Source organism: Cupressus sempervirens, chromosome 1 (assembly GCF_028749045.1).
Source record: "Cupressus sempervirens isolate cs-2001-9-10 chromosome 1, ASM2874904v1, whole genome shotgun sequence".
In the NCBI taxonomy this organism is placed as follows: domain Eukaryota; kingdom Viridiplantae; phylum Streptophyta; class Pinopsida; order Cupressales; family Cupressaceae; genus Cupressus; species Cupressus sempervirens.
Genome location: NC_143118.1, coordinates 546799474 through 546825992, shown reverse-complemented (window position 1 = coordinate 546825992; position 26519 = coordinate 546799474). Strand labels below are relative to the sequence as shown.

General features: G+C 35.6%; 1 pseudogene; it reads left to right on the top strand.

Moving 5' to 3' along the window:
* Positions 1–1000: 1000 nt before the first annotated feature.
* LOC149578619 (protein PHR1-LIKE 3 pseudogene) lies at positions 1001–1761 on the top strand (annotated as a pseudogene).
* Positions 1762–26519: the final 24758 nt, after the last annotated feature.

Genomic DNA, 26519 nt, shown 5'->3' with positions numbered 1-26519 from the left:
AAAAAGGATTAATATTTGGGGAATTTTTCTGTCCAAGTAAAGTATATAACCTTGGATCCTTCAGAGAATGAGCATGTTAAGTGCATTTGTAATATCCATGCAATTCAAGATTACCTTTGCAAAGGAGCTGACAGACCTCTATTCCAAAGGTCACTAATACTAGTGTGGATAGATGTGTGGATTCTATACATGCCACAACATTCAACTGTTTATGCAAACAAGCAATAAGGTTAACTTTGCTACTAAAAATTCAAACAACAATTTTCAAAGATGGAAATTTTTGCACGTAAAATGCATTACAATAGATTCATTTTTGGAAATATGCAAATCCAATAACGAAACATAACAACAGAAGCATAAAATATGAGGTTGGCTTTCAAGGGGATTAGATCAGAATTTTTGCACAAATAAATAATGCAAAAAATGGTGAAGCTTCGACCATCAACTAAAACTAGGCTGGGTAACATTGATGGTGTTAATCAGCACCTCTTAATGAGGCATGGAGATCACATTCTTTAATCAGTAAAATAGTTTTCAAAAAGATTAAAGCTTTATTTAGATGAGGAACTTCCTTGTTATGCATGATATATTAAGTTTTTGGAGTCATATTATCTCATTCTAGTGACGAATCTTTGCCATATAGGTTGTATCTATGGACATGCCATTTATCACATTGAAGAGTTTAAGCTAATAGCTACTCCCTATAGTTCAGTACAGACTGATTTGGCACATTCTAAGACAAAATTAAGAGATAAGAAGCTACTTTCTAACGTTGATCTGACTAAGTATGAACAAATGAAACCCTCTTTAATTGAAGCTTTGTAGGCTGAAGCAAGCCGCAAGCATGCAAAGATAGAAATGAAACTGTAGGAGATGGAATGTTTTGAAAATGCTCTTAGAAAAGAACGTCAATCCTTCAAGTCTAAATGTGATGCCCATGAGGACCTTACACATAAAGAATAATGTATGTGATTGAAAAGGCTTGAATTTGTTGTCAAGAATGGAAGAGTCTAATTCATGGATCCTACTATAGCTTGAAGATCCTATATCTCAACCCCTAAATTTCTCTCTTGGCATGGGTCTTATTGTTTGTGCTGAGCCCAAGCCTAGACTCAGTGGACTCTAGAGCTTCATGAGAGATTTGTTTGTGCCAAGGCCCAACTTGGTGGACCAAAAAAAGCCACTCCAAAATTAGTTATGAGAATAATGGGTGTTAAAGGACTTACACTATACCATCTCAAGAGTCATCTTTAGAAATTCAGGCTTGGAAAATAGCCACACAAAGAAGTGAACATTGAGACAGCCAAAAATGGAAGAAGCTTGGATGAGCATGATCAAGACATAGTGATGAAAGCCAGCAATATCACACCAAGCCATCAGGAGACAATGCATATTGTGGATGCCCTGAATGCTCATATAGTGGTACAAAGAAGGTTACATGAACAACTAGAGGTTCAAAGACACTTGTAGTTGAGGATAGAATCACAAGGAAACTACTTGCAAGAAATATTGGAGAAAGCACAAAGAGCACTTGCATCACAATCCTACCCTTCAGAAGGACTTGAAGCTGCAATAACAGAGCTTGCAGATTTAGCAAAGAGGGTTATCACAGACTCTCATGTTTATGGACAAAAATCAGAGGATTGTAGTGGGCAGGAATAGTCTTGCATAACACATTATTCCTATCAAAACTACTTGGAAGAGTTTGTTGACAAGGATCATGTAGAACATACAAATCAGAGAGATAAGACTTTGAAATAGATTTTATGAAAAGGGCTACTCAAGTTTAACAATGAAGACGTTATATTTCACAGACAAGATAGAAAGGAAAGAACATTTGCAAATTTCACCCAGTTGGCAAGAGCGGCTTGACACAAAATAGAAAGGAAACTTGGAGCCAAATTCTGATCCTAAATCTTCATTGACTAAAAATCTCAACTTTCAAAAAAATAATGATATTAGAGTCGTAAGAATGCAGAGACAAAAATGGCTCTAAATGCTATTATCACCAAACAAGATGCACCCAGAACAGTTTTAAACAATTGAAGAATACAACTTTTGTGAGTATAGACCATAAGTTTATCACAGCAAGAAGTAAAAATGTTTCAAGATACCTCTTATGGCAGTTCAAATATCAGCAAACTCAACATTTTTTTTTTTTGTGGCATTCAATTAAACCCTACGATCAAATAGACAACAGGTCAGAAATTATTCACAAAAAAGACAACAAACTTTCCAAAAAGCAAGGTTTTCACTTGGCAATTTTAACTCATGCTTTCAGCAAAGCAAATATTAGATACATAAAAGAATTCATGGCAACCAATAAGAACAAGTTCATGTGAAAAAATGGCAAAGGTTTCATAGCTTCAAGTGATGTGAACAACTATTAGAGAGCGAGCTCCAGTGAATACATATGGAGGAAGAAGGAAAAATCATCAGTCAAATTTGACTTTGTAAGTCTCCTCAAACCCTCATTTCTCTCCTTTCATATTCAAAAGCTTCATGACATCAAATGATGAGAGTTAGGGTAAAACTTAAGTTTCAACACCCTATATGTTTTTCTATATAATTTGGGATCCGTGGCTTTTGATGGGATTTTATCCCTTTTGGATTATTTTCATATTTGAGGGGAGTGAAATTGTTTTTATTGATAATGCCTTAGAAGCTTTTTAAGCTTATAATGTTACTTTTTTTTTTGCATAACTATAACATTGAAACAATATTAAAATGATTAATTTTAATCATTTAATATTATTTTCTTAATGCAAAACAATAAGAACATTATTTTATTTATTTGTTTTCCTTTTGCATGTACATCAATGTAAAATATAAATATTTAAATGACATTATTTTAAGTCACTGAATATTTTGTATTATTAATGCAAAAGGAAATCAAATAAGTCATCTTTTTCCCATTATGGCCCTTAAGTTTTTACAAACACTGTAAATCCTTCTAGGAGAGAATATAGGCTTTGGGGTCAAATTTGACTTTTCCTTGGTAGTTGGAGAAGATTTATTGGTTGTTAGAGTGTTTTTAGGGCAGTTATTAGTGAGTCATTGGGTTCTCTATGAGATAATGGAGTTTTCCCAGGGATAGGACTTCATTAAGTGAGTGATTAAGTCCTCTTTTTTGTGCTATCATTCTACATATGACCCAAGGGGTTGGGTTTTGGTACTTAATGAGTTTTAGAACTCATTGGAAGGCAATTTTGAGTTTTTGCAAAATAGTATTGAGTGATATTTTATCCTGAGTACTATTATGTGTTTTTCTGTAACTATTTTGAGGAAAAGTTGAATATATGACAAGCATTTTACAGGTTCATTTTGGAAAAAAATTTCAAGCCTCAATCTTTTTTAGTGGTATTGTGTAGTTTTTCTGATTTGATAAGGTTAGTTTGTGAATCCAAGGGTTCCTTGTTAATCTATCTCAGTTTATACCTTGTCACTAGAGTGTATTTTATCTGCAGGTCACCTTTTGTGTTTGTTTAATTTTCATCTTATTAAGTTAAAAAAATCCTATTTTTCTTAATGAGTGAGAATCAAAACCTTAATGTGAAACACTATTGCAGGCCAATATAAAGTTTGAAGTGCTTATTAATGTTTTTCTTGTATATTGATGATGAAATGGTTGTTCATTGAAACCTTTCTTTAAACATATTTGGTGCATCACTAGCCTATTCGCTTGGCTTTGTCTTTGGCCTTTGTACTTTGGCTTCGGGCCTTCTTTTGTTTTCGTCCTTTTGAGGCAATTTTTTTGTTTGTTTAGACTAATTTTTCTCGCTCTTTTTGCTGTAAAACTTTAGGTTTTAGGATCCTTGTAAAACCTATTTTACCTAATCAAAAACATATTTGGTGCATCACCTTTTAGGAAGTAGTTTATTTTTCCATTGTTGTAATCTTCCTTAACCCTTTTCTCAGCAAGAAAGTAGTGTTAGAAGAATCAATCAGGTGATTTCCCATAAAGGAGTCGGCCTAGAATTTAGAGGTTCAGCCATTGATAGGTAACCCACAGCCTTTGGCTATTCCAATGTTCGCCTAAATTATCAAATTTCTATTGTAATTTGATAGGGTGCAAAATTTAGGTGACAACAGTGCTCTTTTAAATTTTTTGCATCATGGGTTCACCTAAAACTCCACTTTTAACTTCACACAATTATACTATAGGGAAAGATATTATATCAAGTAGACTAATGGAAAAAGATTTAAATTTATATGTTGATGATACAGTTGTCAAACCCATTGATGCTACTACACTAGTTAATTGGCAAGTTAAAGACAACCAAGCTTTATGAATTGTTAGGAGTTGTGTTCATAGAGATGTCTTCTTTCATATTTATAGCTTTAAGGACGCCAAGGGTGCTTGGGAGAAACTTGAAGGGTTGTATGGTAAGGTGGATGAGGAAAAGGGATTCTAGATTGAGGATGATCTACTTCTATTGGATCCTATGAATTTTGACACAATTCAAGACTATGTCAACAAAGCCAATGAATTGAGAGCACTACTTAAGGATTGTGGTAATCTTATGAAGGATGATAGATTGATTCATCACATCTTGAAGAGGCTACCTTCAGAGTATGCATTTTTTTTTGAGTTATAATAGTCACAGGTTGACCATGGGAAGTACCTTCATTAAACCTTCATTTGATGCATTTGCAAAAATGTTGACATTGGAACAATCCAAGTTTATAGATATGGGAATTCACAAGTCATCCAAGTTTACGACATTGGTGGCTAGTAATGAGAACCAAACAAATGATGGTGGAAAATTTTTTACCAACAGAATGAAAAAGTAGTGGAAGCAAAAATCACAATCAAAGACACAACAATCTTCCTCCTCTCAATAAGGCAATTCTTCTTCCAACAAGAAGAGAAAAAATAGCAAGAAGGATAAACTATTTCGTGCATATTGCAAAAAACAAAATCATGATGAGCATCATTGCACGAATAAGAGAATAGATGAGTTGGAAAACTTATTTAGGAAGAACAAAATAAATGTTTCAAATGCTTCCAAGGATTCAAATCCATCCACTTCACAAGGAAAAGGGAAAGCATTCATGGCAAGTTCAAGTTCTTTATGAGAATGGATTCTTGAATCGGGTGCCCCACATCACATGGGTTCTTGAAAAGGACACTTTTCTTCATTGAAGTAGTCTAAGGAACCTCACATATTTGTAGGGAATGATACACAACTGGAATTTGAATGGAAAGGATGAGTTGAGATGGAAAATGGAGAGTTTAAAGATGTTCTCTATGTTACTAACCTTAGCACTAATCTCCTTTCAATTTACCAAATAACTCACTATGAAGGTGGCAATAAAGTTGAGTTCCTTCCTGATTCAATAATGGGACACAATCTTAAAGATGATTCATTGGTTATAGTGGGTAAAGTCAATCATGACACAAGGCTTTATTCTTTCTACTACTTTGTGCCTAAGTCTCACTCACATGCCTTGTTGACACATTCACAAACATAAAGTAAATTATGGCAGGAGTGGTATGGACATCTTGCCTTTGGCTATCTTCATCAACTTAGCTCAAAAAATATGGTCAAAGGTCTACCTACAATAAATTTTTCTAAGGGTGAATGTTCAACTTGTTCAATGGATATGCATCTAGAAGAGAAGTGTGACAAAGGGAAGTCTTGGAGAGCATTAGTTGTTCTTGAGCTAGTTCATATGGTTCTAGTAGGCCCTTTTTTAGTGAAATTAGTTACCAAGGGTCACTATGTCCTCACTTTCATTGATTTCTTTTCATGCTACACATGGGTCTACTTTCTTAATCACAAGAATGAAGTGTTTGATAAGTTTCTAGCCTTCAAGAGTCATGTTGAGAAGAAATCAAGGAAAGCCATCAAGGTTCTTCATATGGACAATGAAAGTAGATATGTGAACTCAAGACTTAGAGACTTTTTTGAGCTTGAGGGTATTGATCTTCAAAATCCTATAGCATTTAGCATGCAAAAGACAAGTGTTGCAACAATGAGGATTAGAATTCTTAAGTCAATGAAAAGTTGCATGATTCAAGCTAAGTCTCTTGATCCATCACTTGAAATCAAAGCTATAAGTAGTACCAATCACATCCTTAATAGGTCTCCTCATAATGTCGTAGATGGAATGACTCCTTTTGTGGTAGGGTGCGAAAGAAAAATAGTTGTGAAACACTTCAGAGTTTTTGGTTGTCTAGCATGGGCACACATATCTTTAAGGGAATGCAAGGCACCACCACCAAGGCTTTGTTTTTTCATTGGATATGATGAAAGTGTCAAAAGATATAGACTTATGGATCCTAAGACTCATGAGATATTTGTAGAGAGGAATGTTCACTTTGAGGAAAGTTAAAGTAGCTTATCCTCTAATCCTCTTCATACTTCATATATTGTGGAAACTAATAGTGACAATAGTGATAGTGATTCAATAGGTTCACTTGTGGGGGATCCTATTGAAAGATGTAGAATGAGGTCACAGCATCAACACATTCCACATGAATAAGTTTCTATAGTGATAGGTCCATGCAATTCAGTATAGTTGGGTACACCTTGTCTTCCAGTTCTAGAATCAAGAGATGACTACATTAAAAATATTTTAGGCTTGTTTATGGAGTCCTCCATAGTAGATTTGGGAGATATTATTGATGATATACATCTTCTCTTTGATGAAGAAGATCCTTCTTTATTTTTTGTGAGGGAACACTCTAACCCTCTTTTCCATTCTCTACATGATCAGTCTTACAAGGTCGATATGATTGTGGATCCTTATGTATAGCAGTTGTAGGAGGTCTCTTTATCATTTGAGGAGATAGTTGGTTCTTTGGAACATGTTCTACATAAATCCTTGCTAGATCTAAACTTGTTGAGTAGTTTTCAGAGACACCATTCATCTTTAGGATTCTTATTTATCTAAGTTGTCATCTCATTTTAGCACATGGCATCTACAACATAGGAGTTTTCATATTTATCTAATTTCTCATGTAGAAAACATAGTTGTTCACACTCTAATTAAGAACATGGTGTCTACCACATCTTTTTATGTGGCACACCTATGTAAACTTATGCTCTCATCATCACTCTAACTTTTGTGCTCAATGGAGGATAATCCACTCTTGGTGGACATGTGCTTAGTTGTGAGACTTATCACTTTTCCGACTACTAGTCATTCTAGAGGCCTTTATATATAGGAACTTCTAGTGTCTATGTACAAAAATTCAATTTCATATTGTTATTGTAATCATACTTTATTGGTCCATATTGTTCTAGTGCTTGAGGTTCTTGATCTTGGGTGATTTTTCCCTAAGGAAAATTCTTACAAGTTGGGCCAACATATCCTTGGTATAAGATGTCACTAATGATGACATGCTTAAAGAATTGTTGGATAGAGGTTTGATTGTGGGTGTTGGATAAGTTAGGTAGTATTATTTGGGTATAAATAGTTGGATATAAGGAAGAACTAGGAGGAATGAGACCAATGACTTCCCACATGAATGTGGATTGAGAGAGATCAAAAAGACTTCATGGCATATTGAACACTAGAACACTTAAATTCATGACATCAACTTGTGTATATTGTATCCTTTAGAGCTTCTTATCTTTTTCTTTTCATGGTCTAATGGTGCCTTACAATTTTCACCAAGAGACCTATTCTTGTTATTTTCCCTTTGTTTCTAGTTTTACAACTAGAATATGGAGTTGAATCCCTATAATATGCCAATGTGTTCACTTTAGGAGGAATTTCTTCTGTATGACCCTCAATTGTAATGCCTTCATAGAGATCCAAGACATTTATAACAGCATCATCTTTGTTAAATTCATTGAAGGTTAGTGGTCCACGCTAGTCCCAATCTAATAGTTCAAGATAATTTTAGGTGATGTCATCATTATTATGGAATGGGATCTAGTTGACGGTATATATATGGATATTACATTTAGTTTTATTATTGGGGTCAACAAAGATATGGTCAAGTGCATAAGGATTATTGATTTTAGGTTGGGTTTCCTCATATGCCTTTTCATCATTTGAAACATTCATAGTCTCACATGTATGTACCATAGTACTAGGAGGACCTATTCACAATGGTTTGAATCCAAGCCCCAAACTAGGAGCTCATCCTTTTGTAGTGATAGGTTTAATTATTCCTTGTTCATAAGATCCAAGACCACTATGTCCATCATAGCCTTGTTTTTGCTAATAGAAAACCCAAGTCCATACTTGTTAGGAGATATCAAAGTAGGTTCTTGGTCTACTTTTTATTTCTCAATACAGAAAGATGTATTCTCATAGATATGTTCTTTATGTAGTCCAACACCCTAATAAAATTGATAGAAGTGGCATTTTGTGTACTGATCTCATAATGTTGTGCCTGCAATAGTTGTGATTTACCATTATAAGATTGGGGAGAAATTGGTGACTCCCAAATGTGGGATACTTGAGACATAAATTATTCTCCACACCCTTTGTCTTCAATCTTCATCTTTTCCTTAGCCTTAATGAGGAGTATATTAGGATCCACATATTTAGAGGAATATGTGGGTTTTGCTTCATTGTTGGTTGGGACTTGGTATGTAATAACATCTCTTAGATTTGCACAAAACTAGAAAGGATCTCTATCATCAGGGATGGTAACCTCCACATTTATGTAGGTGAACTTTAGACATTGATGATATGTAGATGACACTATTAGAAATAGGGATTACTGAGAGGAGGTGGGTGTGAATCAGTAATCTATAAACTTTAGTTGCCAACTAGATATTATTGTTTATCTTAAACCATTCATAGAAAAATAATAAAGTAATGCTGAAAAGTAACAATAACCATTCACAAAGATAACTCATAACACCATATTTTGTTCATGAGGGAAACCTTGACCAAGAGAAAACCTTGATGGGGATGATACCTACTAGATAATATACTGATATATAAGTTTCTTGTTAGAGGATGGACTCTATTAGGAGTCAATGAGAAAATTTAGTATAAGGAGTTCATATTAAGAGACTTTGAATCCCTGTTAGAAGTTGTATATAGTAAATGCAAGATGAGCCCACTACCAAAACATGCACTTCCAATTACAAGAAGAGCTTACTTCCCAAACAAGTAATAAAACTTCTAGAATATAGAAACTTTATCAATTCAATCTTGAATCTTGAAATGGCTTCACAAACTTTGCATATATTGCTTTCACAAAAGTTCGCATACAATTGCTCAACATAACTTCTTCAAAGTAGCACAATTACACATTTGAATTTGTAAGATGTCCTTTGCATAAATAACATGACTTTATACAAATTTTTGCTAGGTTGGCTAAGACCAAAATACACTTTTCAAAGTTAAAGTAGACATCTAGGATGTTGGACCTAATTGGACAAGTAATTATATTGTAAACAAAATAATCCTTTCCTTCAATTCAGCTATCTTGTTTCATCAAAAGACAAATATCTCTATTTTGTACAGTCTATACTAACTTCTAAGGTCATACACATCATCACCAACATGTATACTATCTCCATCTAACTTTTCTAGTCATAACATGATATCAGTAACAAGTTATAAACAAAACAATATACTGTTGTATACCAAATTCCATACTTAGACAATTTTTTGATTATCAAAAGATAAGTATCTTTATTTTTAAGGTTTCTTGTAAGCATGGACATCATGTGTTTCCATAAATGACAAAATAGAGAAAATTGGCTAAGTAACAAAACTTAACAAAAAAATACATTCACACTACATCTATTACAATTTGTCCATCTTTACATATGCTTCCCCTTACAATATACTTTAGAATATTTCTCAATGTACTTCTCCCCTTAAATTTACTTTTCCCTTTAATAATTTCCATGTGTACTTCTCCCCCTTTGACACCAATAACAAAGGTCAAAATGTCAAAAGCTGTAAAAAAATGTTTTCCTTCCTTAAGTTGATAGAATCTTCATGTAATCATCAAAATTTGCCTTAAGATTATCCATACCTTCAATCCATGTCTCCTTAGTAGATTGAGATGAGGTGAGAATTGCACATAAGGCATATGATGCAATCTCAACTACATTAAGGTCTGAGTACAAAAAGTTAGAATAAGTGTCCTTGGCCTTAACACATTCCTCCAACTATTTCTCAACAAAAGATATTTTTAGAGCAATAGACTCTCTGAATTGGATATTCTCTTCAAAATATATTCCTTTCAAAGTTCTATTTTCCTAATATCATTGTGAATACTAGCCACTTTTCCTTCAAAATCATCAACTTTATAAGATGGATGTTGTAACTAGCTAGATAGAGCCTCTAGCTCACTCATCTTTCCTTGTATCTGACTGTCAATGTTCTTAGTCAGCTTATATGATAGAGTACACTTAATGTACAATATCTTACCATCCTGTTGACACTTCCAAAGGTCCTTGATACAAATATCAAGACTTATCAAATCATTCTTAATATTTTGGTAAATGGTGCTAAAAAAGTTAGCATCATCTAAAATTTGTGTCTTTGCTTCTACAACACTTAACAATTTAGTAAATTCTTCATCAAATGATTTCAACATTACTTGTACCTATAAGGAAACTCAGGTGTGGAAATAGATTCCTACACTAATCTCTTAAGAGAAGTATGGTGCAAATCCTATTAAAATATTTTCACTTACAGATTCAATATCATGTAAACAATAATATTTTGGCCAAGCAAGCATAAAGAAAATAGACAAAGAAAGAAACACATAACACAAATATTTTTTGATGGGGAAAAACCTTTCGGTAAAACAACCCCACCCCTCTAGAACCTACACAATGTATTATCTTCAACACAAGGTTATGATACACTTGCAATGCAAGTTCAACAGTGACAACAGAAGACTCTAGTAGCAACTCATAGTACCAACAATACACTTTTTTGCATACATCTCTTTGCAACCCTAACATAGCTCTTATGTGTCATAGGAATCCATCATAACCATCTTAGTGATGATCTCCTTATACAAAATTCAAGATGTTGACATATCAACATTATTTACAAGAAATACATTTTACAAAACAAATGATAAGAATAGGAATTATCCAAGGTTGAGACACCTTATTCCTAACAGTACCCTCTATTCTGGATCTACCTATGTGTGTTGCACTACCAAAGTACTATGTAATCTATCAGTAACCTCCATCAAGGTCTTATGTAGGCTCTTCATTGTTCTATTCTTCTAAATAAGTCTTGACAATGATGAGATCAAGTTCATTTGATCATCATTATCAGTTGTTAAGCTGGCAAGTGAAAGTGGAGTAGATGAACTAGAAGGTTTAGTGTCATCCTCCCTTTTCTCCTTGGCTACCTCTTTTACTCTTCTCTCTTCTTCTTCTTTTTTTGCTTTTTCCTTTCTTTCATTTTCTCTCTTCTCTTCCTCTTCCAATATCTTCTTCTTGTCTTCCTCTATTTTCTTTCTTATTTCTTGTTTTGCTATTCTTTTCTTTTCATCCTCTGCCTTTCTTTTCTTTTCATCCTCAAGCAATTTCTACTTGGCCTCTTCTACCTTCTTCTTTTCTTCCTTAAGTAACCTCTTTTCCTCTTCAATTTTTCTTAGTTTGTCTCTAATATCCTTGGTATTAGGTTCATTTTGTTTTAAACCTTCAAATTTATTAGTATAATCAATGTTAATGGTAACATTGGTCTGATCTATCTGCATAGTGTCACCACTCACTGACACTTTCAAGGTTCTGGGTGTTGGTGGAGATGTTTCCTTAGACTTTGTCAACATCTAAATTATTGTTGGTGTAGTCTCACTTCTTAATTTGTCTTTCTCACCCACCATAAACAAAAATGGTCTTACTTTATTTCTTAAGTATGGTGAAAGATTATTCAATGATCTCTTAACCTCTTTTTTGTCATTACTCTTTCAAATAGTTCTTAGCATAGACTTCTGAAGTTCTAAATCTTCTTTTCTTGATGGAGCCTTATTCTCAATAAGTCTATCATAGACTTTTTTTATCACCTAGTTTAGTAGTGTAAATTGAAAACTAAATAATTAATGAAAGCTTTAACACAACTAAATATGAAAAACGCTTATGATAGGACTGATTGTTATCACCACAAAAGGAAGCAAACCAAGAATGGTAGGCTCCTAATGGTATAACATATGATGCAATGGATTTTTCCTTGATGAGAGGGGATGTATGCTCACATTGTGCTCAATCTTCCAATGGATGGGGGTTTTTACCAAGTGTATGCATGGATGAGGGTTTAAACAATAGATTCATGGAGTGATTCCAACATTATAATGGTATTTCGGTAGTTTGTGAGCTCTCAAAATAGCATTATAACTTTGCATGGAAGGTGGATGATCTTGTAAAGGGAGGATGTTCAATTTATAGGCCAAGGGGTAGAGGGATGGATGGTCAAGATGCAAGGATGGCAAGATGGTGAGGGAGGGCTAGGATGCACTCAAAGGGGAGCAAATGGATTGTGCATGTTTGAAGCCAATTAGGAGGTGACACATGTCACAAGGTGATTGGATGTGAGAGGGTAGGATATGGGTTGGTCAAAAGAGTAATGAGGGAGGTTGAGCCATAAATGGGGATGGTTGGGTCATAAAGAGAGATGGTTGGGTCATAAATGTTGGAGGGTGAGGGGAGAATGAATTGTTGACTTTGGCTTGGGTTAGCAAGTCTTAACCCATGTTTATGATTGTGCACATGATTAGAAGAGTATTAGGCTTGGATTAGAGGTGGATTAGGGGGTAAGTGGCTTAGATTTGATGGGATGGGTTAGTTAGGTGGCTAAGTGAGGTTATTATGGGTGAATGGGTTGGATTAGGGGTTAGGATAGGGTTTTAGGATTTTAGATATTTTATTAAATGTTTTATTCAATAAAATGGGAGTATGGAATAAAATTGAATAGATTTGATGATTTATCCAATTTAATAGAGGTATAGGGATTTAATTGATAAATTGATTTTGGGTGATCATTTGATTTTATCAATTGGACTATAGTTAATTAAATAAATAAATAAACTAGGGGATGATGATTAATTAATTAAATAGTAAATATTTAATCAATAATGTCCTAGGAGATGACTAAATATGATTACCTATTGATGTAATCTAATTTAGGTGTCTAAATTTTGCCCCTCTTTGACATAGTGTTGAAACAACACTATTTCAAAAAAGTTCAAACATAAATGACATGAAGAAGACTTTTTAAAGCAACATAGTTGTCTCAGTTTTGAGTAGGAGAGGAGGGAATGGACTACATGATGACACCTTAGGAAGGTGGTGGGGAGAGAAGGTGAGGCCCGACAACTTCTTGAAAAGTACAAGAAATAAGGGTGAGCAAAAGGATGGAGAGTGGCTAAGAGAGGGGTTTGAAGGAAGCTCATACTTGCACAATGGGAGAATGAGCCAAAGGAAAACCTTATGCACAAGGATAAGTGATGGTTAAGAACATGGTTTAAGGGAGAGGAGGGAGGGTGATTGTTTGTTTGAAATTAAGCCCAAGGAAGTGATTCAAAAAATGGTAAGGTTGGGGAGATTAGGATTCTAGGATTAGGATTTGTGATGACTAAGGTTATGATTGATGCAAGAGCTATGATTATGATTGATGCAGGAGCTATGATTATGATTGATGTAGGAGCTATGATTATGATTAATGTAAGATTGGATATAATGGAATTGAGAGATTGGTTGGATCGTGATGGCAGGATTGACTGGATGGGATGCTTGAATAGGATAGGATTCTTGGATAGGATGGGTTGTACTAATAGGATGGGATGTTTGGATAGGATATGAGGCTTTGATAGGATGGAAGTGTGAAGTAATCCAGTGAAGCTTGAGCGTGGGGGTGTTCCAAAGGGGAGCACCACCATGTAATTGAGCATTTATTTTGATATAAAAATATTGGGTATATGCCAAGGTTACCAAGAACATCAAGGCCTTTGTACCAATATTACATAGGACTAACATGAAACAAACATGCAAGGATTTCCCTAGCATCACACATGAATCCTAGAAGAATCAAAGTGGAAATGATACTATGTAACCCACAAGCAAATGAGAGTTCCCAAGTGCACCATGCAACCAAAAGGGAGCACATGTGTGGACTATACAAGGGTCATATCCAACTGACTCGAAAGTAAAAAAGAAAAGATGAAAGACCTAATCAAGACCTTGCTCTCAAATTGCCCCATTCATAGCACACTATGATAGAAATGATCATGGTGACCTTGAGAAGGGAATAAACCAAATCACATCGAAGAGATACTTTAAGAACCAAGCTAGAAATCTTGAAAAGAAAATAAATCAAAAGAAAATGTAAATCCATAAAAAAGTTAACCTTTTTCCAAAGAGATCAATAGGACTAGATACTAATGGACCAAGATCAGATGAGAGGAAGGATGCATCCTACAAGGATCTATCAGTAATATCAAGGACTAGGATGAGCTATGCAAGTAGAACTATTTAAGACAACATTTTGATGACAAGGGATCTCATACGAGGATTCACTAAAGCACCTAACCAAGAGAACTACAAGTTACAATCAAGCATGAACTAACACAAAGAGAGGAGAGATATACAATGGTACCAAGCAAAGGACTGACATGCAAGGAACATACTATGGAAAAATCAAAGTATTTACAAGGGATTACCATACAAAAGCTTAGTGTGATAGGATAGTGGCGGGAAAGATGAAGATGAGAAGGTTAGCAGAAGAAAATCGAGGGATGAGGAGATAGGGTGATGAAAAGCATGGGATGAGAAGCTAGTGAAAAGAGATAGGATATAACATACTATGACTAGGGGAGGTGTGACAAGAATAGAGGTAGTTGCCAACTTGACTATTATAATGGTGGGTATTGAAGCTTGTTGTCGAAGATATGGATAGCGTGTAATGGAAGCGATGGAGAATGTTATTGGTTCTATAAAAGGTGAGTGAATTTGATGAAAGCCCAACAACAAGAAGTGTTAGCATAAGAAAAGTGTGAGTGAAGAATTAGACGGTGAGTGAAATACCAATGGCTGATTTGCAAGAGCAGAGGTAGAAAATTCTAGAGGCAATAGAAGAAGGAACGGGGGGATGGAGTGAAGAGGAAAATGAAAGCCAAGGAGAAAGGAAAGGGTTACGGGGGTAGAAGTGGGGCATAAAGTGGAGCCAACATGAAGGAAGAGAAACCTTGCCATGTCAAAGTGTATGACATTGGGATCAAGGAGTAGTGGAGGCTAGCAAAATTAATCCAGCTCAAAATCAACTAGAAGAGGAAGAAGAAGATCTGACCTTGTTGCAGCTATTAGCAAAAGGTGCAATGCAACAAACAGAGGTGAGGGAAAAAGAGGAGATAAACTTACCAAGTGTGGGAGTGTTGTTGGAGGGAGCAAGTGCAGAAGATCAGCCATCTGTAGAAGAGACTCTTCCAGAAGAGGAACAAAGATCTATGATGTGACCAATAGTGGTCATATGGAAGAAGGGAAAAAGTAGTTTAGGGGATATGATGTAGATCTCTGGAGAACAAAAGGGTAACCCAGTGTTGTCTGCATTTCAGCCATTTTGAGCATTGCAATCTGATGTTGTAGTACAAGTGGCTCATGATGTGGCTGTGGTGATGGAGAAAGCATTGGCAGTGGAAAAAGAACGAGCTGACTAGGTGGAGAAAGATGCAAATTTCTTTCAAGGCCTAATTGAAAGAGTGCGAGAGGATGGTGCATAAATAGAAGCTGAGTGCTAGGGATGATGTTAATGATGGAGCAAAAAAGAGTGGAGACTATGGAGGCAACTTTGGTAGCTGAGAGAGCGGTGATGGAGAGATGTGAAAATGAATTAGTGCTCCTACAGTCACAAGTAGAAGCATTCAGGGAGTCAGCAATACAGACCAATAGTTTAGCATGGAGGTTACAAGAGTAGTTGAATGCAAGTAATTCACACATTACATGGTAACAAAATCAGTTGAATACAATGAAAAATGAGAGGGAGCCAATGAAAATGTTAGCGAATAGATATGAAAGAGAACACGATATTGCACAGAGGATAACAACTATTCCAGGAGCAAAAAGACTACAGGTAGAAATGAAAGATCTCATGGAATAATTAGTGAGGGTTGCATGAGAGGCAGCATACTACATGGGATTATATTACCAAGCAGTCCCTTCGGAGAAAAGGAGAGGAGTTGTATACTCTAAAAAATATTTTATGGAGCAGATAAACACAATCTTGAGGCGTGGTAACATCCCGATCCCCATGGATACACTTTCGGCAGGTGTGAGGATGACACCAAGGGCATCATCATCTAGGACTGGGTCTGAAGGAATTCCATTGATTGGACACCCTATCTTGCCACCTCCCCCAAGGAGGCCAGAATAAAAAATCTGCCAAACATTATTAGTTAAATGGAATGTTGTTGTTGTTGTCATAGGAGAATAGAAAGTTTGTGCTTGTTGTTGTGGCAATCAAAGGGACAACAGATGTTGTTCATAATGTAATGTCATGTTTTGTTTTTGGGATTTTTATGGAAGATATATGAATGTTTTTGTGTTTTTTGTCGAATATTTAAATTTTTTTGGGATGTTTGATATATATTTGAATGTTTTTGTGTTTTTGTGATAAATAATGAAATAGTTTGACTCTTGTAAAAGTGGGAACAATACAATCTATAGAATAAGGGTAACCATGACTCGTAGGTGAGAATGTCTGTGTAGATTTAGCAAGTATGACAGACAATAATATGACAAAATGTGGGGACATTTCTCTAGGTGTATGATGAGATGGATTTTTATGAGGTGTGGAAAATGCATTGGGACCTACATAAGGCTTGTGATGGCCAAAAGAGGTCAAGAAAGGCCTTGAAAAAAGTGTTTGGGTCAAAAAAGATGTCTCAATGGCTTGAAAAAGGTGTTTGAGCCTAAAAAGGCATCTCGGGGGCCTGAAAAGGTCAAAATAGGGTGTAGAAAAAAAATGTTTAGGCCTAAAAAGGCATTTTGAGGGCCTAAAAAAGGCGCTTGGGCCTAAAAAGGCATTTCAAGGGCCAGAATAGGTCAAAATAAGGTCTTGAAAAAGGTGTTTGGGCCTAAAAAGGTAGTTCGAGGGCCTGAAAAAGGTGCTTGGGCCTATAAAGGCATTTTTGGAGCTTGAAAAGGTCAAAATAGGGCCTTGAAAAAGGTGTTTGGGCCTAAAAAGGTGCTATAGTGGTCCAAAAAGGACATTTGTACCTTGAAAAAGGCATTTAAGGCCTAAAAGGTCACTAGAGTGGTCCAAAAAAGGACACTTAGGCCTTGGAAAAGAATGTTAAAGGCTTAAAAAGGTGCTTGAGGGGTCCAAAAAGGACACTTGGGCCTTGAAAAAGCATTTAAGGCCTAAAAAGGAGCTAGAGTGGGAAGCCAAACGCTCACATTTATGCCTACTTATTCTATACCCCCAACTGTATGAGGATGAAAGAGTCCGATGAATATCTAGGCTTTCAAGACAGTATTGATATATTTGTTGAAACTAGGTAGACTTATCGTGGCCACTGCAACTTAAATAAGCCTAAAAATCCTTCTTGATTCACATTAATAATGGCTGCATGGAAGGAAGGCAATAGTCGACTTTGCAGCATCTCTTTCGCTATCCGAGTTGTGCTAGATTTTCCTAAGCCTAGAATTATGTTTTAGGACATTACCACATGTCTTCTTAATACCAAAAATTGAGAGGAAGTTTTGGGGTGGTGTTTTAATGTTTCAAGCTTTTATGGCCATATTTGGAATTTATGACCCCCTTTTGAATACTTTGGAATTTTATTTTATTTTTTTGATATTGTTTGGGCAATTTTTGAATTTTTTTAGGTATTTTTGGATGATTTTTGAATTTTTTTTGGTAATTTTGGGTGATTTTTGAATTTTTTTGGCTTTTTTGGGTACTTTATGAATTTTTTTGGTATTTTTGGGTAGTTTCTCTGTGTGCTGCAAACAGGCAAGCTATTGCCTTGCTGATTCCCATCACTGCATGTTAGCTATCAGCGTTGTCTTTCCCTTCATCCTTTTGGGTTTGATTTTGGGGTGGTTTGTGTATAATCCTCTGGCAATCCGATGGAGGACATTAAAGAGCGAGTGTGGCTTCATTTTCTAGATGTATCGATGGCCAGTAGAGGAGTGATGGGATTGGTTCTCCTTTTATGGTGTGAGGCAACTAGCATGGGCCTTGCAAACAATTACAACTCCAAAAGATTCTCTTCGAGATGTCTATGTGAAAGGGTTGTAAGTCTATTGGTTTCTCATTGTGTAGGGTTTGTGAAAGGTTTTTGTCTCATGTCAAGGTCTTTATTGTGGAAAGTAAGGTGTGTGTGAAAGGGTTGTGAGAGAAGGAAGCTCTTCTTTTTTTTTTCTTTTTTTTTGGATGATTTATGAATGTTTTTTATAATAATAATTTTTTTGGCAATTTTAAAATTTTTTAGGTATTTTTGAGTGATTTTTGAAATGTTTTTTGTAATGTGGAGTGATTTTTGAATGTTTTTGATAATTTTGGATGATTTTTGGGTCTTTGGGGGTGAAACGAAGGATGTGAGTGAGATTTGGTGGAATACAGAGGTAACCAAGACCATGTGAGGTACCTAAAGAGGTAATGAAGGGAGTTTATGGATGACATTGGAGTATATGGGGATAGTCGAGAGCTAGATACCAATGACAAAGGATGTACCAGGCGAGGGAAAGATGAAGAGATGGTGAGAAGTGCAAGGATAGAAGAAAAGGGAACGAGTGATTTTGGGAATGACAAGAGAAAAAATAGGGCTAGGATGGCAGGAATAGAAGGATGAACATGACATGATCTCCAAGGAATATAGTTCCCCCAATCTATGTGATTCAAGGGAGGGTTTATGAGGGAAGTGAGAGGATGGAAGCTTGGTCAATAAGAGGGTAAGGGAGATATATGGAAGCTAGGAGGAGTTTTTTATGAGGGGTGTGATAGGATAGAGGGGTGGATGATGTAGAGGGGAGCTAGGATAGAAAAGGTGAAGGAGAAAGGAAGATAGGGGATAATAATATTTAGTGGATGAGGATGAGGGAGGATTTATATGGATGAAAGGGGGGGTGGAGAAAGGATAGGTGGAGACAAACTTCAATGGGGAATGGATGTCAAAAGGATGACCAAAAGCATGTATCTAGTGGTGGACTTTATTTTTATCATGATATGAAGGAGGATGGAGGGTGAAATGGATAAGATGTGGTGGGTATGGTGGGATGAGATGGGTATGGTGGGTGATGGAACATGCCCCCAATTGTATAGAGCATTTGGATAAAGGGATTACACATGACGCTTGTTTGCCAAGTTTTCTTCATGGTACTTATCCATGACACTTAAATTGCCAAGTTTTCACTAGTGGATGTTTTTGCACTTAAATGGAAAGATCATCATTGGCACACACCCTAAAAGCTGATGAAGTAATGGGAAAGATGGTATTGAATGAGGTGAAGGAGAAAATGGAGAAAGAAAAATATAAGGACTACAAGTAAAGTTGGAAGATGGAGGATGAGAAATTTAGGATAAGAAGCATATGGTCTAATAGTGGATTGGGTGGGTGAAGGATGTATATATGGAGATTTGGATGAAGGATGAATGGATGAGGCTTTTTGAGTGGCATGAATGGATGTCAATTGAGATTTTTCTTTGAGATGTAATTCTTTTATGAGCATATTAGGTATCCACATGATTTTTGACTTTTCCAGCTTGGGCTTTTGTGGCCTCTTGACTTTTTCTTTGATTGGGATTACATGTTTCACTTTTGGAACATGTATTTTAGAAGGGACATGTCAAAACTTGGATTTTTGTGGATTTTTGGATTTATGCTTTTTAATTTTGGCATCCAATTTGCTTCTATTAGCCATGGTATGGGAACAAGAGTATGGGGGATATGGAGGGATTATGGATGGAATGATAGAATTTGAAGGTTGGAAGGGATTCAAGGATGAGTGCCTTCGATGATCTAACTTATGGATATGAAGGGATGGAATGATGGATTGGAATATAGGATATGGATCGATATAATTGCCCAAGATGGATGGAGGGAATGAAGGATATGGGCCTAAAATAGATGGAAATGGGGAAGGAGTAGGTCCCAAAATAGATGGAGGAGATAAAGGATACGTATTAAGTATATAAGGACCCAAAATGGATGGAAAGGGTGGGGGATTGAGATAAGGGATATACGGACCCAAAATGGAGAGTTAGAAATAAGTAGTAGGATAAGGGCCCAAAATAGATGTAGAACAAGATGGATGGGAACTTTGGGGTAAAGATGGAAGGACTTGGGACCATGTAGGGATAGAAGGGATACCAACATCTAGAGATACACTTTTATTTATTTCTTCAAGATGATGTTCATTATTTGAAACACAAGATGTGAGTACATTACTAGCTAAAGGAGTCAAAGCTTGGAGTATGATAGTAAGTGTTTCTTCTATAGATCTATCACCAGGAAGTATAGGAGATGTATAATCATGAAGCAAAGGGGATGGAAGGAGAGGATCTTGATTTGCATCAGTGGATGGAAATGGATCTTCAAATGGATTAGGTATGATGGTAGGATTTGGATATGGAGGAGATGGTGATTGCTCATTGGATGGAGTGAATGGTAAAATTGGATCATGTAGGGGAATAAGTGGAATGGTGGGATATTCCTTTTTGTTGTAGGATATTACAACATGCTTTTGGACAAGATCCTAATAGGTATGGATGGGAGTGGATGGTATGATAGGAGAAGTATGGATGGTTTCTTTAAGTGAGGTAGATGGATGGGTGGGAGGTTCCCCAATGGAGACGGTTTGATGGGGGATGGACTCATTAGATTTATTACATGTGATTTGGATAATGCTAGGAGGAGGAGATGTAGATGGGATTTGGAGGGATTCAATGGATGGGAGGTAGGAGATGGAAGGGGTTTGATAAGTGGGGTGGATGTGATAGGGACGGTAGCGATAGGACGATGTAAGAGGACTGATGGGGGTGGGAGATGGAACTACTTTGGGTTCCCTTGTAAAATTCCTTGGAGATGGGTGTGTTTTACTAGGAGGAGCAAGGGGATTAGGATTGACTGGAGGATTTGGAAAGGGTTTTGGAGGATATTGGGATGGTGGATTTAGACTAGGGATGTAGCTACTAGAATTGTTCTAGAATGGTGGAGGTTGGGAGATAAAGGTAGAGGAATATGGAGATATGACTGATGTATAAGAGGAGTATGTGGGCACAATATAGGAAGGAGGTAAGGATGAGGATAATAATGGATTTCCCTTATCAAAGTTATAACAGGAAGTATTAATGGATATGCATGGAGGAAGGATGGAGTAGTTAGGAGGAATGTTTGAATTTTGGAGGATGTTGGAAGTAATATCTCTAAGGCTTTCAATATATCCATCATAGTCGATAAGATCATCGTCATCATTAGAATAGGATGGAGTGGGAGAAAAAGTGGGATGACCAAACTCATCATAATAGGATTGTGACATGATGTGTTGGGGATGAAGGATGAATATGGAGGAATACAAAAATGTAGATTAGGATAAGTTAGGAAGCTTGGATTTGGATTTGGATTAAGCTCATGATGTAAGGAAAGACTGATTCCAAAGGATATGTAAATAGGGTGGGGAAATGACTAAGAAAACTTTAGCTATCTCAAGATAAGGAAGATTTAATGGAAGACTAGAATGATGTAGGAAAGGGTGTGATTATGATGATAATGTTTTGGAAGTTGTGGATGAACCTTTGATGAGGTAGTGACTGTGCTAAGTATGCCTTTCATTTGGGTTGAATGATTTACCAAGCGATAAAGTGGAACAAACTAGACTTAGGGTTGTTGCGAATGGACTTGCTAACAACCGTTGTGAATGGTGTATAAGTAATCTCTTTAACAAAAGGTCTTGATTGTTTTTTAAACATGGGGAGGATTTTGAACACTCAAGAACATCAAACACACCAATAGCCCTATAAGATGTTTGCTAGGATATACAAGATTAGCTAGGGGTGTCCTCAATATACGCAAGGTACGTGAGGCCCAATTCTGTAGATGAAAGAAAATAATGCCACTCAGCTAGGAGGAGACAGTAACCCAAATCTCCACGTTCACTTTCCAAATGTATAAAGTTCTTTGGGGCTTAGCCAAGAGTGACAAGATTATGCTTCCAAGAAAGGTGTCTTTCGATTCACCTCCCAATGTTTATACTTTACCAAAATGCTAGAGTTGAAATTCCCAAGTAGGCCTCCTAAAAAGTGTAAAACAAGACCACATACATGATCTTGGATTTAAAAGACACGCGTTCATTCCAATTGATGATTTAGATTTTGTAAGCTATGATTGAAGACACTTGTGATTACGACATACAATGTTCATTCCAACTTGACAACATCATCAACATAATGGAAATTGAGAGATCTTCAACATAAGAAATTTGAGCATCGTTAAAGTGTTTCAAAACCATGCAATTTTCATTAATTTTTAGGCATTAAAGATTGAGTTAAATTGTTTTATGCCCAAATTTGAAGTATGAGATATTGCAATGATTATTTGATCCTTTGCATTCAAGATTGTGTTTGTTATTTTAAGCATGCATTCCAATAAAAAGTTGATTTTAATCCATGGCATTCAAGATTGATTTAAGCAAAATTCATTCAATGAGAGATGTGTTTAAACATGCAATTTCATTCTAAGAAAAATTTGCAAAACAAAACATGATTAGGTTTGTAAGATGCTCCAACCTGCAATGCTACAAAAAATCAATTTGATTAGTCACCCAAAAATCCCCAAAATCAAAGCTTAACTATGGAAAAAATATATTTAACTTTTTTTGTTATTTTTGATATGCTTAAATCAACTCAAAATAGTCAATATCCTAGGGAACCACTAAAAGTCAAATTTTGATTTATACTCTTTTCTTCTTCTTTTTTAACTTTTTGATTTTTTTGATTTTTTTGATTTTTTTTAACTTTTTGATTTTTTTGATTTTTTGATTTTTAAGTGATTCTAAGGGTTTAGAACAGCAATCCCGCAAGTAAAACAATGATCCAACAAGTTTAGATAGCGATCCTATAGGTAAAAAAATGATCTCGCGAGTTTTGATAGTGATCCCGCAAGTTTAGATAACGATCCTGCAGGTTTAGGAGTAGTGAAAAATTGAAGAAAAATGGGCCACAGGATAAAATGACACAGAGAAATCTGACAAAATAGTGATCCCATAGGTGCTTGGGAGAGTGGTTTTGTAGAGAGATAGGTTAGTAGGTTTGAAGGAAAAATAAGAAAATAGGTTTTCTATGCTTAGCTACTTTGGACAAGCATTCTTGTAGTTTTTAACAGCAATCCTGCGATCGCAGATTTGCATTCTCGTGGAAAAAATTTTGGCGGGGATGCAAAATTTTTTAGGACACGTGGTAGAAACTGGTTGGTGATGAGCTACAAACACTCGGTCACAAGTTCAAGTTCCTGTTGGTGAGTAGTTGTGTTCCTGAGGTCGCGGGATCACATTCCTGAGGTCACGGGGTTGCAAAAATAGGGTTTTTTAAGGTGATTGAAAATGAAAAATGATTGGATGGCTGGGAGCGCAATTTTCAAAGGATGACCTATATACCTACAAAAATATCAGCAAAATTCTCACAAAAACACACAAGTAAACAAGGTTACTTTGATTAGTTTAACACAAAAGATTTAAAAAACTAATTAGATTGACCCAAATGTGGAGTCCCACACAACATGCCAAAATGTATCACCTAGTTTAGTAGTGCAAATTGAAAACTAACTATTAAATGAAAGCTTTAACACAACTAAATATGGAAAACACTTATGATAGGACTGATTGTTATCACCATAAAAGGAAGCAAACCAAGAATGGTAGGCTCCTAATGGTATAACATATGATGCAATGGATTTGTCCCTGATGAGAGGGGATGTATGCTCATGTTCTGCTCAAGCTTTCAATCGATAAGGGTTTTTACCAAGTGTATGCATAGATGAGGATTTTAACAATGGATTCATGGAGTGATTCCAACATTATAATGGTATTTTGGTAGTTTATGAGCTCTCAAAATAGCATTATAACTTTTCATAGAAGGTGGATGATCTTATGAAGGGAGGAGGTTCAATTTATAGGCCAAGGGGTAAAGGGATGGATGGTCAAGATGCAAGGATGGCAATAGGGTGAGGGAGGGCTAGGATGCACTTAAAGGGGAGCACATGGATTGTGCTTGTTTGAAAATAATTAGGAGGTGACACATGTCACAGGGTGATTGGATGTGAGAGGGTAGGATATGGGTTGGTCAAAGGAGTAATGAGGGAGGTTGAGCCATAAATGGGGATGGTTGGGTCATAAATAGAGATGGTTGGGTCATAAATGTTGGAGGGTGGGGGGAGAATGAGATTTTTGACTTTGGCTTGGGTTAGCAAGTCTTAACCCATGTTTATGATTGTGCACATGATTAGAAGAGGATTGGCCTTGGATTAGAGGGGGATTAGGGGGTAGGTGGCTTAGATTTGATGGGATGGGTTAGTTAGGTGGCTAAGTGAGGTTAGTATGGGTGAATGGGTTGGATTAGGGGTTAGGATAGGGTTTTAAGATTTTAGATATTTTATTAAATTTTTTATTCAATAAAATGGGAGTATAAAATTAAATTGAATAGATTTGATGATTTATCCAATTTAATAGAGGAATAGGGATTTAATTGATAAATAATTTTGGGTGATCATTTGATTTTATCAATTGGACTATAGTTAATTAAATTAATTAATTAAGTAGGGGATGACAATTAATTAATTAAATAGTAAATATTTAATCAATAATATCCTAGGAGATGACTAAATATGATTACCTATTGATGTAATCAGATTTAGGTGTCTACACTTTCTAGTTTACTATGCCCTCAATATCCTTCAATTTCATATTGTTTTCTATAATATATCTCACAATAGAGATATCAATCTAATATTTTAAAAAATTGTTATGCAAATCATAAAAAAAATTCATCTAAACAAAGGTACCCTCAATTGAAATAGAAAATTTAATCTTTTCTATCTTCAGCTTCCAGGGTTGTCAAGCTTTTCTTGTTGATTTCTTTGATGTTGTCACCTTATCTACTTGCTTAACTTCTTCTTCTTCTTAATCAATAGATTTAAAATTTTCAACAATGTCTTTTGCCTCTTGCCTAGTTTGGTGGCTTGTTGCTTGACCCTTTTTGTCTTTGTGGTCCTAGCTTCCACCAATCTCTCAGATTTTCTCTTCAGCTCACTAGGCTAGACATCTAACACTTTTGCATACAAAATGCTCTATTCCAAAAATGTCTCTACAATAAATATTGATAAAGGTTGTACATTTAGTATGCCTTGTTTCATGGTGTTGCTAACTACCTCAGACTCACTCTTAGTCATACCAGCCTTTGATGAAGCTTTCTTCATTATTGATTCTATCTTCTTGTGAGATGCCTTCTCCAAGGATGCCTGATGATTTGATTGGGTAATATCATCATAGGTTCCAATTATATATTATAATTTATCCTTCTTTTATTTCAACAATAAATCAATATAACCAACTTCTATATCATCATTCAATTCATAACCCAAGGGATCAAGAAATATTTCCCATGAGTTTACTACTTTATATAAGTAAAACCTGTATCAACCATAACACAAATGTCTTCTTTAAATCTATCTACAATTGCAGGTGCAATTCTAAATCTCCACCTTATTTCATTCTAAAATGTCCTCATTATTAGGTTTCTACTATCCAATATCTTATCTATAGGATGCCTTCTACATACTTCAATAATCTTTTCCATTGTACATCTATCACTGCTCATTATCTTGGTGATTGAAAAATATAGAAATCTTTTAAGCACATGAAAGAATGTGTGATTGATTAATGACTAAAATATAAACACCCCATTCTTATTCCTCTTGATCTTCTCTAGGTTTTCAAGCAATTACATTCTTAGAATTTCATTGAGGCATACTTTTTCCTTCTCTACACATATCTTATACGTTGCATAGATGAATCTGACTGATAATTCATCAATCTTTGAGCTTGCACATACAAAGTAGGCAATGATTCTACTCAAGAATCTTACATAATCTGTCTTAATGGTACTAATCAGCATGGCCTTTCCATTATACACTAATTTAGTATAACTTTCAACTTTCTTCTTGACCATTGTCTCAACTATAGGTACACTACCTTGTTTACTAAGACTAGTTACCTCATGAATTAGGTCGGCAGAAATATCAACTACACTATCTTGCATCCATAGTTTCCCATCATGTATTCTACTTACTATGATTTGAGTCCATTCATTTATGTTCAATTCAAGGTAGAAATGATATTTGAATAGGTCTAGTTTCTTCAAATGTTCAAATCCGAGCTTCATAGGCATGTCATGATTAAAAACTAATTCCATATCCTTGTTTATGTATTCACTCCCAATAGATTAAAATTTACTATTAAGATAACTTCCTACATCTTCCAAATATACTACATTGTTCAAAGTAATTGATAATGCTAAGTTAGGGTTTCTTTTAGTAGGTTTCACAGAAACAACCTTCAACTTATGTTTGTCCTCATTCTCAA